We start from the raw sequence: 11,579 nt of genomic DNA, 5'->3' as shown, positions 1-11,579 counted from the left end.
TTTAAAAACTGCTCTGAGTGCAGCACTGTGGTTCCATCCAGGCCTGCGATAGGAATATTGAAGCAAATGGCCCATCTTCACAAAGCTTTCACAGTCCTTTCCAGTACAATGACTATTATTATTACTTTTTTTAGTACCAAGCTGCAAGAAAGCACCCAGCTGTGTGATAATCAGCACAGTAGACCGTGCTTGGCTATTGGCATTTAGCTGCAGGAACACAGTGGAATCATTCCCTAGGACAAAAACTTGCTGGTTATGAAAAGAAAAGGAGTACTTGTGGCACCTTAGAGACTAACCAATTTATTTGAGCATAAGCTTTCGTGAGCTACAGCTCACTTCATCCGATGAAGTGAGCTGTAGCTCACGAAAGCTTATGCTCAAATAAATTGGTTAGTCTCTAAGGTGCCACAAGTACTCCTTTTCTTTTTGTGAATACAGACTAACACGGCTGTTACTCTGAAACTTGCTGGTTATGGTGACCCTGGGATTCTTTGGTAAGAGTCATTATTATTTAATCCTATGTCTGCATAGCTATGGACAACCATTTCTACAGCATCTCCCCCCACAGTATCTATATATGTCTTTGTTCTTATGGTCACAAACGTCAAAACAATGCTTCAGAACTAGATGCTCTATGTTAGAGATTCCCTGCCAGAGACTGTATTAAAGCACAGCTCAAATGAGAAGCATTATTTGGGTCTCAAAAGGGTGTTCTGCCTCTAGATGTTCCGTTAACTTTGCTGTGGGCATGTCGACACTGCAGTCACAGCTGTTGTACCATGTGTGTGTAGCCATATCCCAGCTAGTTCTAATCTAGCTAGCTTGAATAACAATGGTGGTGAAGCTGCAGCAGCAGGGGCTGTACAAAGTATGGGTATGTACCTGTCTTTGCTACCCCACCTTGGCTGTTGTTGTTATTTGAGGTACTGTAGCTTGCTCAAGTAGGTCTACATGTGCTGCAGTCGCACCTCTGATTGCACTGTAGCCATTTTCTGTAATTCTATCACGTGAATTCAATGGGGCGGGTCCATGACAGAGCCCGGTCCAGCAGAGCCCTTCAACACATAAGTATGTGTAAGTGTGTGTGTGTGAGGGGGGGCCTGTTGTCTGCACCAGAATTGAACTGGGGACCTCCAGAGCTAAAAGCATGAGCTGTTAAAGCTTGAGCTAAAGAACTGTAGCATGCTCAAATGCTCCGCAGATCAGGTGCAGGACACCTCTAAAACAGTCTCTCTGGTGGGTACATAAGTATGTGGGTCATCCCATTGACTTCAGTGGGCTACTCACCTGTTCAGAATGAAGCACGTGCTTCAGAGCTTTGCTGAACTGGGGCCAAATTCTGCTTTGGCTGGGTACCCGTCCTGCTTATTTGGGGCCAGATTCGGCTAACATTACTGACGCAGACTTGTACCTTCTCTGCATGTAGCTTCACTGAACCCAATAGCACTACTTGTGCAGTGAAGAGCCGTGCAACCGGAGGAAGGTTGGCAGAATCTCGCCCTTTGGTGTTTGGTTGAGTGCTACAGCCAGAGATGCAGCATACGGCAGGTATCCAGCACTGATCAGAAGGAGGAGAGGCAGAGACCTGGGGGAACGCTAAGAGGGAGGCTGATCCAGGTACAAAGTCATGAGGAGGAAGAAGAGGCGGCAAATGGAGAGTAGCTTATTCAGAGCCTAGGGAGTGGGATGGAACGCAGGAGGAAATGAACTCAGAAGTGGGATCCACGCCAATATGTTGTAGAGGCTGTGTGGAATTCACAGCTGCAGATGGCAATAGTTACTCTGGCTGGACACGTGCAATGGGCTGGAGACATATATGGTCCATAACAAGACCCATGTAACAAGATGCATGTTAAAATAAGGCCATTGGATCTTGTGCTGACCGGTGTGTCTACCAGGGCCAGGAAGGAATTTCTTCTCTATATCTAGCTTAATTTAAAAAAAAGGGGGGGGGAGGGGCAAAAGGGATGTGGCATTTCACTGGTCCCTTACCCATCCTGTACAATTATTGCTGAAAGCTAAGGGCTGGGTTTGATGATCCAATCTGGCCCATCCTCTGTTCCTAAATGCATCACTTAACCCTAGAGATCGGTCCAGGCCAAAACCAATGCTCTGTAACACTGAACCGGAATCTGAATGTCACGGTTTCAGGGCGAGTTGCACCTCTGTCTCCTTTGCAGTGTCTCTGAGTGCGCCCGCTCAGGACTCGTGCCTTTCTCTGTCCCAGGGTGGAATTCCACAATTCTCCTACTCTTAGCTAGACCTGGACTACAGCAGCCGGTGTGTTACCGTGCTTACCCAGCAGGTCGCTGAATATAGCGAGCAAGCATGGCCTTTCTTAAACTGAAGTGTTTGCTTTGTTCCTACGGTTAAAAGGTAAGAGAAAAAGGATTTTAAAACATCAAACAGTCTGTTCTACCTAACGGCTTACCATGCTCTGATGGTAACCTACACAGGCCTAGCAGCTTCAGACACCCTCGCAAGTCCTGCATGTCAGTCTGTTTTCCCTGAACAGCTCCCCCAGAAAGAGGGAGTTTCTTTATCCAGCCAGAGTTCCCCATTCTTGTCATTTCCCGGGCTTTTCCAAAGCAGAGCAGTGGGCTCCACAGAGCCACCCCCATTCCCTGCAGCTTGCTGCTCCTAACAAGCTCGAACTCTTCATCCGTATTTCCAGCTGGTGAGACAGTTGGGCGGCTCTACCTGTGAGTGAAAACAACAGAGCACAGCCCCATCTGCTCCTTACACGACTCTGATGTCTAGACAGTCTGGCAGTTCTAAATGGGGTGGAAAATGAGCCCTGCTCAGGGTGGTCTCTTTCCACCGGAGCAGTTTCTCTCTTCTGATTCTGACCTACGTTGCTGTGTCCCCAGATAGCCCCTACAAGCAGGATTCTGCTCCTCGGGGAGAGCGGTATCTTACTTCGACACACCTAGCCCGAGTACAGACTAAGTAAACACTCAGTCCTTCAGGGTTTGGCCCCTTTAAAAGAGCCCCGCTGGAGTTTTCTGGAGCTCTTGTGATGCGGGTGGGACACCAGCAGGTGAAAAGCAAGTTGTTTGGCCCGGGTAGTGAGGGTGGCAGCGCTTGGAGAGCATTTGGGGAATCAACTGAAAACAAGAATGTTAGTTTATGTCGGGGGCAGATGGAAGCCTTGGGGCTCATGTAACTTTCCCCCTGGCCTCTGCTGTAAAGACAGGCAGGGTTCTAATGAGTAACTTTCCTTGCAACTGTGCTTTTGATTTTTTTTTTTAAACCAGAATTAAAAATAGCCACATTCTGCTTTGCTAATTAACAGCTTCCTTGGTGCCTGAAGTACTTTGTGCCTGGGCCAAAATGCACCTCTTGTGCTCCCCGAGTACTCATCCGGCAACACAGCCCACTAGCCCTGTCTCCAGTACAGTGCCAGATCCATGTGCTACAGACACAGTTACACCATGTAAATCACAGAGAGGGGCGTAGCTGAGGGAGCTGGGAGGAGAACCTTGGTCCTTTGGCTCCGAAACCTCAGGCTTCTGGTATCTGTGCTAGAGGAGACCTGCTCTGACTGGCCGCAGAAAGATGTCCCTTATCTTCTCTCCACCAACCCCTAGAGGGCAACATCGAGCACACTGCATGTCCCCTTTGGAATGGTACATCCCAGTGGAATGGTGATACTTCCGAGAGCCCACACTGTGTTCTGTTGCCCTGGCCCAGAATCGGCAGCAGGGCCCAGTGGTGAAGCGATTAGTCGTACGTGAAAATAGTCATTCTGTCTTCAGTGTAGCTTCACTGAAGTGTTCCATGTGACTCTTATTAACATCAATGGTGACCAAGTCCTTGCACATTAATCTCCAAAGACTTAGATACATGACCTATGTGAAGAATACAAAATTATTATTTGAACATTTGTACAGAGGCAGGGAATGCAGGTTTTGAAGCTGTCCTCCAGAGCAGCTTCAGCCTCCTTGACTGCTGATGAAGAAGTCCCTTTAGAGGAAGGGTCTATTTCTCCCCCAAGGATGGTGCTGGACGGCATTGCTTGTCAGCTACTTTTGCAAAGCTCTGCATGAGACAGAGTCTGTGAAGAGATCCCAGGAACTCTTAGACTGCATGTCGGGTACTTCGTCAATGTGGTGCGAATACCCAGGCAATGCCAGTGGTTCCGTAAAGCTCAGCTTGTGTCTTAATTTCACATGTCAGTGCACTGATGTAAACCTCTCCCACGAAGGACGGATACAATTAGCCCAGGAACAGGTCAGGGCAAGCTCTGGAGAAGGTCCATGAGATGGTGTAAGGCACCCTTCTCTCATCTCTTTCTTCCAACTCCCTCACGCTGTTGATTGCTGCATGATTTTGTTTCTTATTTAAGTGAGGTCGGAATGGCTTCTCCTTGGCTCTGTGTTGGAAGAGTGAGACTGTGGCTCATGTCATTGTCTGTATGATATTTTAGTTTGTGTTGACTTTGCTAGTGCTTTTTATGTAGCCTATTGTAAAACTAGGCAAATATTTAGATGAGTTGATGTACCCCCTGGAAGACCTCTGCGTACCTCCAGGGGCATGCATACCCCGGGTTAAGAACCACTGATTTAAGGTACTTATCGGGCCCTCATCACTGGTACTTGAGCACCTCACAATCTTCAGAGTCTTTTATCCTCAAGACTCCTACGAGGCAGGCAGGGATATTATACAGATGGGGAACTGAGGCACAGACATAGCTGAGTCCCCACTGCATTACTGGCTTCCGCTTCAGTGGCATTTGAGCGCCAACCAGCAGTCCCTGAGAGGCCACCTATGTTGAGTTTAAACCCCATTTGACTGGAGCTAGAGACTTGTGTGTGTGGACTGAGTTGGGTTATGGTTAACATTTGGCTTATACCTCAAGCTAACTGTGCTGTGAAGACACACCCTAAGGGCTAGTCTACCCTTGAAATGCTACTGTGGCAGAGCCGTGCTGCTGTCTACATGGAAGCACTAAACTGCCTATGCCAATGGAAGGGATTCTCCCACCGGGGTAGGTAATCTGCCTCCCTGAGAAGCGGTAGCTAGGTCAACAGCAGAATTCTTCCATCGACCTAGTGCTGTCTACGGAGAGACTTAGGTCGGCTTAACTACACCACTTAGGGGTGTAGATTTTTCACACCCTTGACTGATATAGTTAAACTGACCTAATTTTTTAGTGTAGACCAGGCCCAAGTGATCTGCCCCAGGTCCAAGGAAGCCTATGACAGAGGAGGGAATCTTGGTTCTCTAACCCTAGTGCCTTAAACACTGGGCAATCCTTCCTGTCTGTGAGAGACTGAAAACAAAGAGTGGAAACGAACAGTCCATCCTCAGCATGGCAAAAGGCTAACAGCCACAAGGATCCATAAGAGTTCTGGTGTTAGGTTTATTAACGAGCTGGAAAGGAGGTGGTCAACAGCAAACTGGCAGATATTGCAGATGGACCCAATGTTATTTAGACCAGAGATGGCTGTGAGGGATTTAACAAAGCTAGGAGCGTGGATATCAATTGAGTCGACAAATGCCTTAGGAATACCTAGTGGAAAGAACAGCTTGAACTGCTCCGTGGAATTGTGTTCAGAATGAACTGCAACCAAATCAGGGAATAAAATCTTTGCCGTGGCATCACTGTGGAGGGCTCTATTAGTATTTATTAATTAATTTATTATTTGCATTGCGATAGTTTGCAGATTTGCCCAGGATCCCACTCTGCTTAACCTTTGCTCAAGGTGCAGCAGTGGTTAAGAAAGCAAACAAAATATGGGGTGTATAAAGAATAGGATAGAAAATAATACTGGTAATATAATAACACCATTATTGTAAGCTCTCTGGGGGCAGATCCCCTGCTTTTTGTTCTGTGTTTGTAGAGTGCCTAGCACAGTGGGAGGAGTGGGGGGGAGGGGTCTGGTCCTTGACTAAGGCTCCTAGGCACTAGGGTAATAAAAATAAGTAATAATAATTTGGAAGTCTCAGTAAGGACTCTGTAGTTAAGATTGCATAAGGTTTGCAATTAAGGCAGGACTAAAAATCTCTGTTTCCCACTTGGGGCTGGACTTGATTGAATTTCATCTCCAACTCTATTGTAACAACTTGTCACCATAGGCCCATTGAGTCTTCGGTATAATTGTTTTCAATATAATAGTTATTAACTTTTGCTGAGGAAACATGCTCATGACATATTAGCTTGGCTTAGCTGAGCCACATTGCACTTAATACTCTATAGACAGGACCCTACCAAATTCATGGCCGTGAAAAATGCGTCACGGACTGTGAAATCTGGTCTTTTATGTACTTTTACCCTATACTATAGGGTTAGAAGTTTTCAAAAGTACACAGGGTTTCTCAAACTGGAGGTCCCGACCCAAAAGAACATCTCAAGGCTATTGTAGGGGGTCACGGTGTTGCCACCCTTACTTCTGTGCTGCGGCTGGTGGCAGCACTGCCTTTAGAGCTGGGCACCGGCCAGCAGCCACCGCTCTCCAGCCGCCCAGCTCTGACGGCAGCGCAGAAGTGAGGGTGGCAATACCGTGACCCCCTTACAATAGCCTTGCGCCACCCTTTTGGGTTGAGACCTCCAGTCTGAGAAACGTTGAGTCTTAAGGGCTTTACATGTTTATATTTTGCCATTTTCAAATACATATTCATGGTCTGTTACACCACCATGAAACTTAAACTTTAAATATCTGAAACGGTGAAATTCAAGATTTTTAAAATGCTATGGACGTGAAATTTACAAAAATGGACCATGCATTTGGTAGGGCCCTATCTATAGATCTAAAGCAACATAGCCAATATTTACATAAACACTTATCTAGGAAAAGGTGTATGGTTTTGGTTTTGTTTTAATCAGTGAATATCACTTTTCCCCAATTATATTTAATGTCATGATGAGAATACATAGACTTCATGGCTCACTTGGTAAATTTTAATAAAAATATTGCAATAATTTTATGTTAAGATGTATAATGCACCTTAACTAGTCCTCTGAAATACTACACATGTACAATGTGGGTGAACTAATGTTATGGAAACATTAGCTATTGCATTTCCTGACTTCTAAATTTGAAAACTAGTATTGCCTCAATGTTTTTTTTTTTTTTTTTTTTTTTGCATTTAAAATAATATATGTAGCTATGCAAATATACTTAAGAGAGTCTGTAAAACTTTTGAAGAGGTTATCAGCAAGGCAAATAAAAAGTGAAAATATGATGACGCATTTTATGCTAATGATGCTATGTAAGCGTATGTCTACACTTAAGTTACAAGTCCGGTAACATAAAGCAGACCCTCGAGCCTGCCAGAGATGTGTGTTCTATGCACTCACCCAATGTCTCTGCATTTTTGCTCAGCCAGAGAGAACAAGCAGAGCCCACCCCCTGCCCCTGACGTCTGGGATGTATTAGTGAGTGCATGGCTGGAGCCCAGCGCTGGGTAAGCCGAGGAACTCTGCATAGAGTGAATAGCCTGGACAAACCCTCCTCTTCTCTGAGCTCTTTACTGTTGCAGTCCTTATACAGTAGCCGAAGCTGTGTGCTTTGCTCCTGTCAGGCACCAGCTTTGACCCATGACTCTGTTCCTCTCCTGTGAAGAGCCAGACAAATACAGTTGTGTAGCTAGGTGGGATTCTTTTTGGTCCCTTCCACGGTTTTGTGCGTGTGTGTGGCCTTTTGTGATGCTGTCTGAGCAGAGGACGGTCCATCGCGGCTGGTAGCAAAAGGAACGGGCCATGAGGGGTGAGTAGCTGCTGACAGTTTTGCCTGATGTACAGTGGATCTGGCTTGGTGAGTGTGGGAAGCAGTGACTGACCCAGAATGGTCTCAGTGGTGTATGTGACTCTGAAGCGCAGTTTGTGAGTGTGCACTATGTGGTGTGTCTTGGTATTTTTTTCTGTGTGTATCTGTGTGTGAGCACACGCGTGTGAGGTGTAGGTATTTGTTGGGGTTTGTTTGCATGCATAATATCTGTGTGTAGCGTCCGTGCGGTGTATGTGGGTCAGTTGTGTGTGTGTGTGTGTGTGTACGTACTGGGAGGGCAGTCTGAGACTTGTGCACCATGCGTGTGACAATGTAATATCTGTGCATGGGGTGTCTCCATGTGTGGGAGACGGAGAAGAGAGTGCATGTGTCCCTTAAGATTTCTGCTGGGTTTTGCATTATGTGTAGATAGTCTATGGACACTGTATGTCGTGCTGGAAATTAATGTGAACGACATGCAAAACCAGGGAGCAGTATTACTGCAAACACTGTTTCTCTTTGGCTTCTGTGGGACACAGAATGTAGGAAGTGAAGAAGCAATACAGTCTAATCTAACAAGCATTTTTCAACAGAAAACTTTAAAACACTCTATGGACATAAATCAACTTGCATAGCATCCCTCTGAGGTGCGTTAGTATGACTGCCTGCAGGTAGGTAAACTGAGGCACAGAGAGGATCAGTCTGGTGTTTAAAGTCACACAGCATGTCTCTGTGGCAGAGCTGGTCCCAGGCCATTATTCTAAAAATAGGCTCTCTGATTTGAGTGTGTCTTTAATTAGAGTTTTTAAAAATGAGTGGAATAATGCAGTAGCAATTTGAAGGTGATTTGGAGTGGGGTTGGGGGAGCAGGGGATGTTGTATGAAAGCTGGTAACCTCTAGGCAGAGGCTGATAATTTTTCTTTTGAGCTGGGGGAGGACAGAGGAGAAGGAAAGGAAGAAAATCTATTCCTAACCTGAGTGAACTGATGCTCACTTCATGTTGCATCTTCAATGTGGATTTCATCACGTTGCTGTGTTTAGGATCAGCACTAATTGACCCAGAGGGCTGTTCGCACAGAGCAGGGAGCAGTGCCCTGGTAGGGTCACACAGCAGAGGGGGACAGAGCCACACTGTGTTAATGTGGGTGACAGTAGCAGGCACAGCACGGAGGAAGTTGCTTGAGCATAAGGCGTGGGTCCTCCAGCAAAGGCAGGTGGTACTGAAGTGGCACTGTCTCATTAGGATGATGGGGTGCTAGCTGGAGGCCTTTAATTTACAGGTTGGCTAACAGCCCGTGGCACGATGTGGGCAACGAAGACCCCAGGTTAAATTGATTGGCGCTCACATGGGGACATTTGGAGGGCAAGGAAGGGGTCCAGGTTTAACCCAAACTTTTAAATGTAGATTCATGGGGTAGAGAGGGTGAGGGAGGCCTACCCCTACTAACAGTCTGTATATAAGCATTGTCTCTCCTTGCTCGGGGTGCTGTGTGCTCAGAGTGTGACAGTGGAGTGTACAGTCAAACTGAAGATGAGACACAACTGTTTAGCGTAACAAATAGAAAGCTAAGGGGTGACTCAATTACAGTTTGTAAGTATATACACGGGGAACAGATATTTAGTAATGGGCTTTTCCATCTAGCAGAGAAAGGTCTAATATGATCCAATAGCTGGAGGTGGAAGGTAAACATATTCACACTGGAAATAAGGTGTAAATTTTTAACAGTGAGGGTAGTTAACCAGTGGAACAATTTACCAAGCATCATGGTGGATTCTGCATCACTGATCGTTTTAAAATCAAGATTGGATGTTTTTCTAAAATATCTGCTTTGGCAATTACTTTGGGGGAAGTTCTCTGGCCTGTGTTAGACAGGAGGTCAGACTAGATCGGTCGTTTTCAAACTGGGGTACACGGACCCTAGTGGTACGCAAGCTGTCGTCACAGGGTACACGAGAAAAATCCTGTGATGGCGGACAATGCACTTTATTTACTAAGACTTGGTAATCTAATCATAGGTATATTTGACCCTATCTCAGATGTGGGTACACAACGGGCTACATTATTTGGAAAGAGGTAGGCAGCCTAAAAAGTTTGAAAAACACTGGACTAGATGATCACAATGGACCCTTCTGGCTTTGGAATCTATGCATCTAGGACAAATGGGTCGAACAAAAGGAGGGAGGGTGACCTGACAGAGTCCTCTTAACTACTGGAGTGATCTACGGATCATTTAAATCTGCTGCACAGACTTCTGGAGGGTGTAAGGAAGGGTATTTAAAATGTCCTCGATCTGAGCGTGGCAAGCTGCAGTGCCATGGAGATGGCTGATCTTCCTGCCCCTTCCTGTGAGCTTCAGGGAAATTAGTGAATTGAGGATCCCCTCAACCTGTGGCCCTTGGGGCCTAATTGGGGCTGATAAACCCATTGTACAGACTGGGTAACCGAGACTGAGGACCCGATTCTCCCTTGTACTCTGTCTCTTTGCTCTGTCATTGTAATGAGGCCATAAAGGCGGGGAAGAGGCTCCCAGGTAATACCTATTGCTCTATCTGTTGGTGTAGGGCTCCCAGAACAGATCTATGCTAGTCCGGTCTCTCTCTCAGTTCCCCTGGTGAAGGGACTGAGCTGGGGAAGAGAAGAGATGAGACGTGACAGGGAAAGATTTTGCTTCCGCTAGTGTAAAGTGGCAGACAATCCCTAGAAAACTATTGCAGCTGGAGCATAAGCTAGAGCAGCCCCATGGCTGCCTTTTGGGTCGGTCCATGGCTGCCCCAAGAGTGATATCTTTTCCAAATGCAGGCACAGAGTAACGGAGAATCAGGTCCAGAGAGGTTAGGTCTCAGCCAAGGCCAGTAAGGGGTCATTTGACCCTGCTTCCTTGTCCCCCCATGTGTACAATGGGGAGAATTGAATAGACCTACCTGAAATTTTTCTGACACAAAATGGGTTTTCAACCTACACCAAAATTGTCTTGGAATATTTTTCACTTTAGTTTATTTTTTAAAAAACTGGGAAAAATGTGACCAATGTATTTTATTGAAAACTAAACTGTATTCATTTAGAGTGGTAGCCGTGTTAGGCTGCATCAGCCAAAAAAAAAAAAAAAAAACCGAGGCGTACTCGTGGCACCTTAGAGACTAACAAATTTATTTGGGCGTTCAGGGCCCCAGTTCCGAAAACCAGCAAAATAGAACCGGAGTGCTATTTGGTTCTGTTTTGTTGGTTTTCGGAACTGGGGCCCTGAACGCCCAAATAAATTTGTTAGTCTCTAAGGTGCCATGTTTTTTTTTTTTGTATTCATTTATTTTTTACCAAAATAGTTTTCAAAAAACAAAAAATGTTTAGGTTTCAGTTCCAGTTAAAACCTGGAAAACGTATCCTGGGGAAATCTGGCAAAACAATTCTTTCAAAAAATTTCCCTGACCTATAACAGGCATTTTTTTTTCAACCAGCTCTAGTGATCTCCACCTCTGTAAAGCACTTGGAGCCCTACAGATGAAAAGCATTGCTTAAGCGCTAAGTGTTAGCTCTTGAGACAGGAGCTCTCTCTTATTGTGTGTCTGGACAGCACTAGCCCCAAGGGGCTCTGATTTTCGCTGGGCCCCCTATGTGCTAGTGTTACACAAATAGGAAATGTTGTCACGCTTTGTGAGATAGTGTACACTGTGTACTAGTGCTTTCCAGGCAGCGAAGCAGGGACAGTCCCACCTTGAAGAGCTCACGGTATAAGGCAGAGGGTACGGGAAGGAGAAGCGAGATGAAAAGGAGGACTTGCGGCACCTTAGAGACTAACCAATTTATCTGAGCATGAGCTTTCGTGAGCTACAGCTCGCTCCATCGGATGGTTATTTTAGAAGTTAGGTTC

General features: G+C 45.9%; 1 protein-coding gene across 2 annotated transcripts in view; it reads left to right on the top strand.

Moving 5' to 3' along the window:
* Window positions 1-7,445: 7,445 nt before the first annotated feature.
* GJC2 (gap junction protein gamma 2) overlaps window positions 7,446-11,579 on the top strand; it is a 126,851-nt gene continuing 122,717 nt past the window's right edge. For both annotated transcript variants that reach the window (XM_048837384.2, XM_075126060.1), the window contains exon 1: window positions 7,446-7,712. The gene's annotated coding sequence lies outside the window, so the exon portion shown is untranslated. The remainder of the gene's footprint in view (window positions 7,713-11,579) is intronic.

Source organism: Caretta caretta, chromosome 2 (genome assembly GCF_965140235.1).
Source record: "Caretta caretta isolate rCarCar2 chromosome 2, rCarCar1.hap1, whole genome shotgun sequence".
In the NCBI taxonomy this organism is placed as follows: Eukaryota; Metazoa; Chordata; order Testudines; family Cheloniidae; genus Caretta; species Caretta caretta.
Note: the sequence above shows the minus strand (reverse complement) of the source record. Positions and strands in the feature narration are given on the sequence as shown.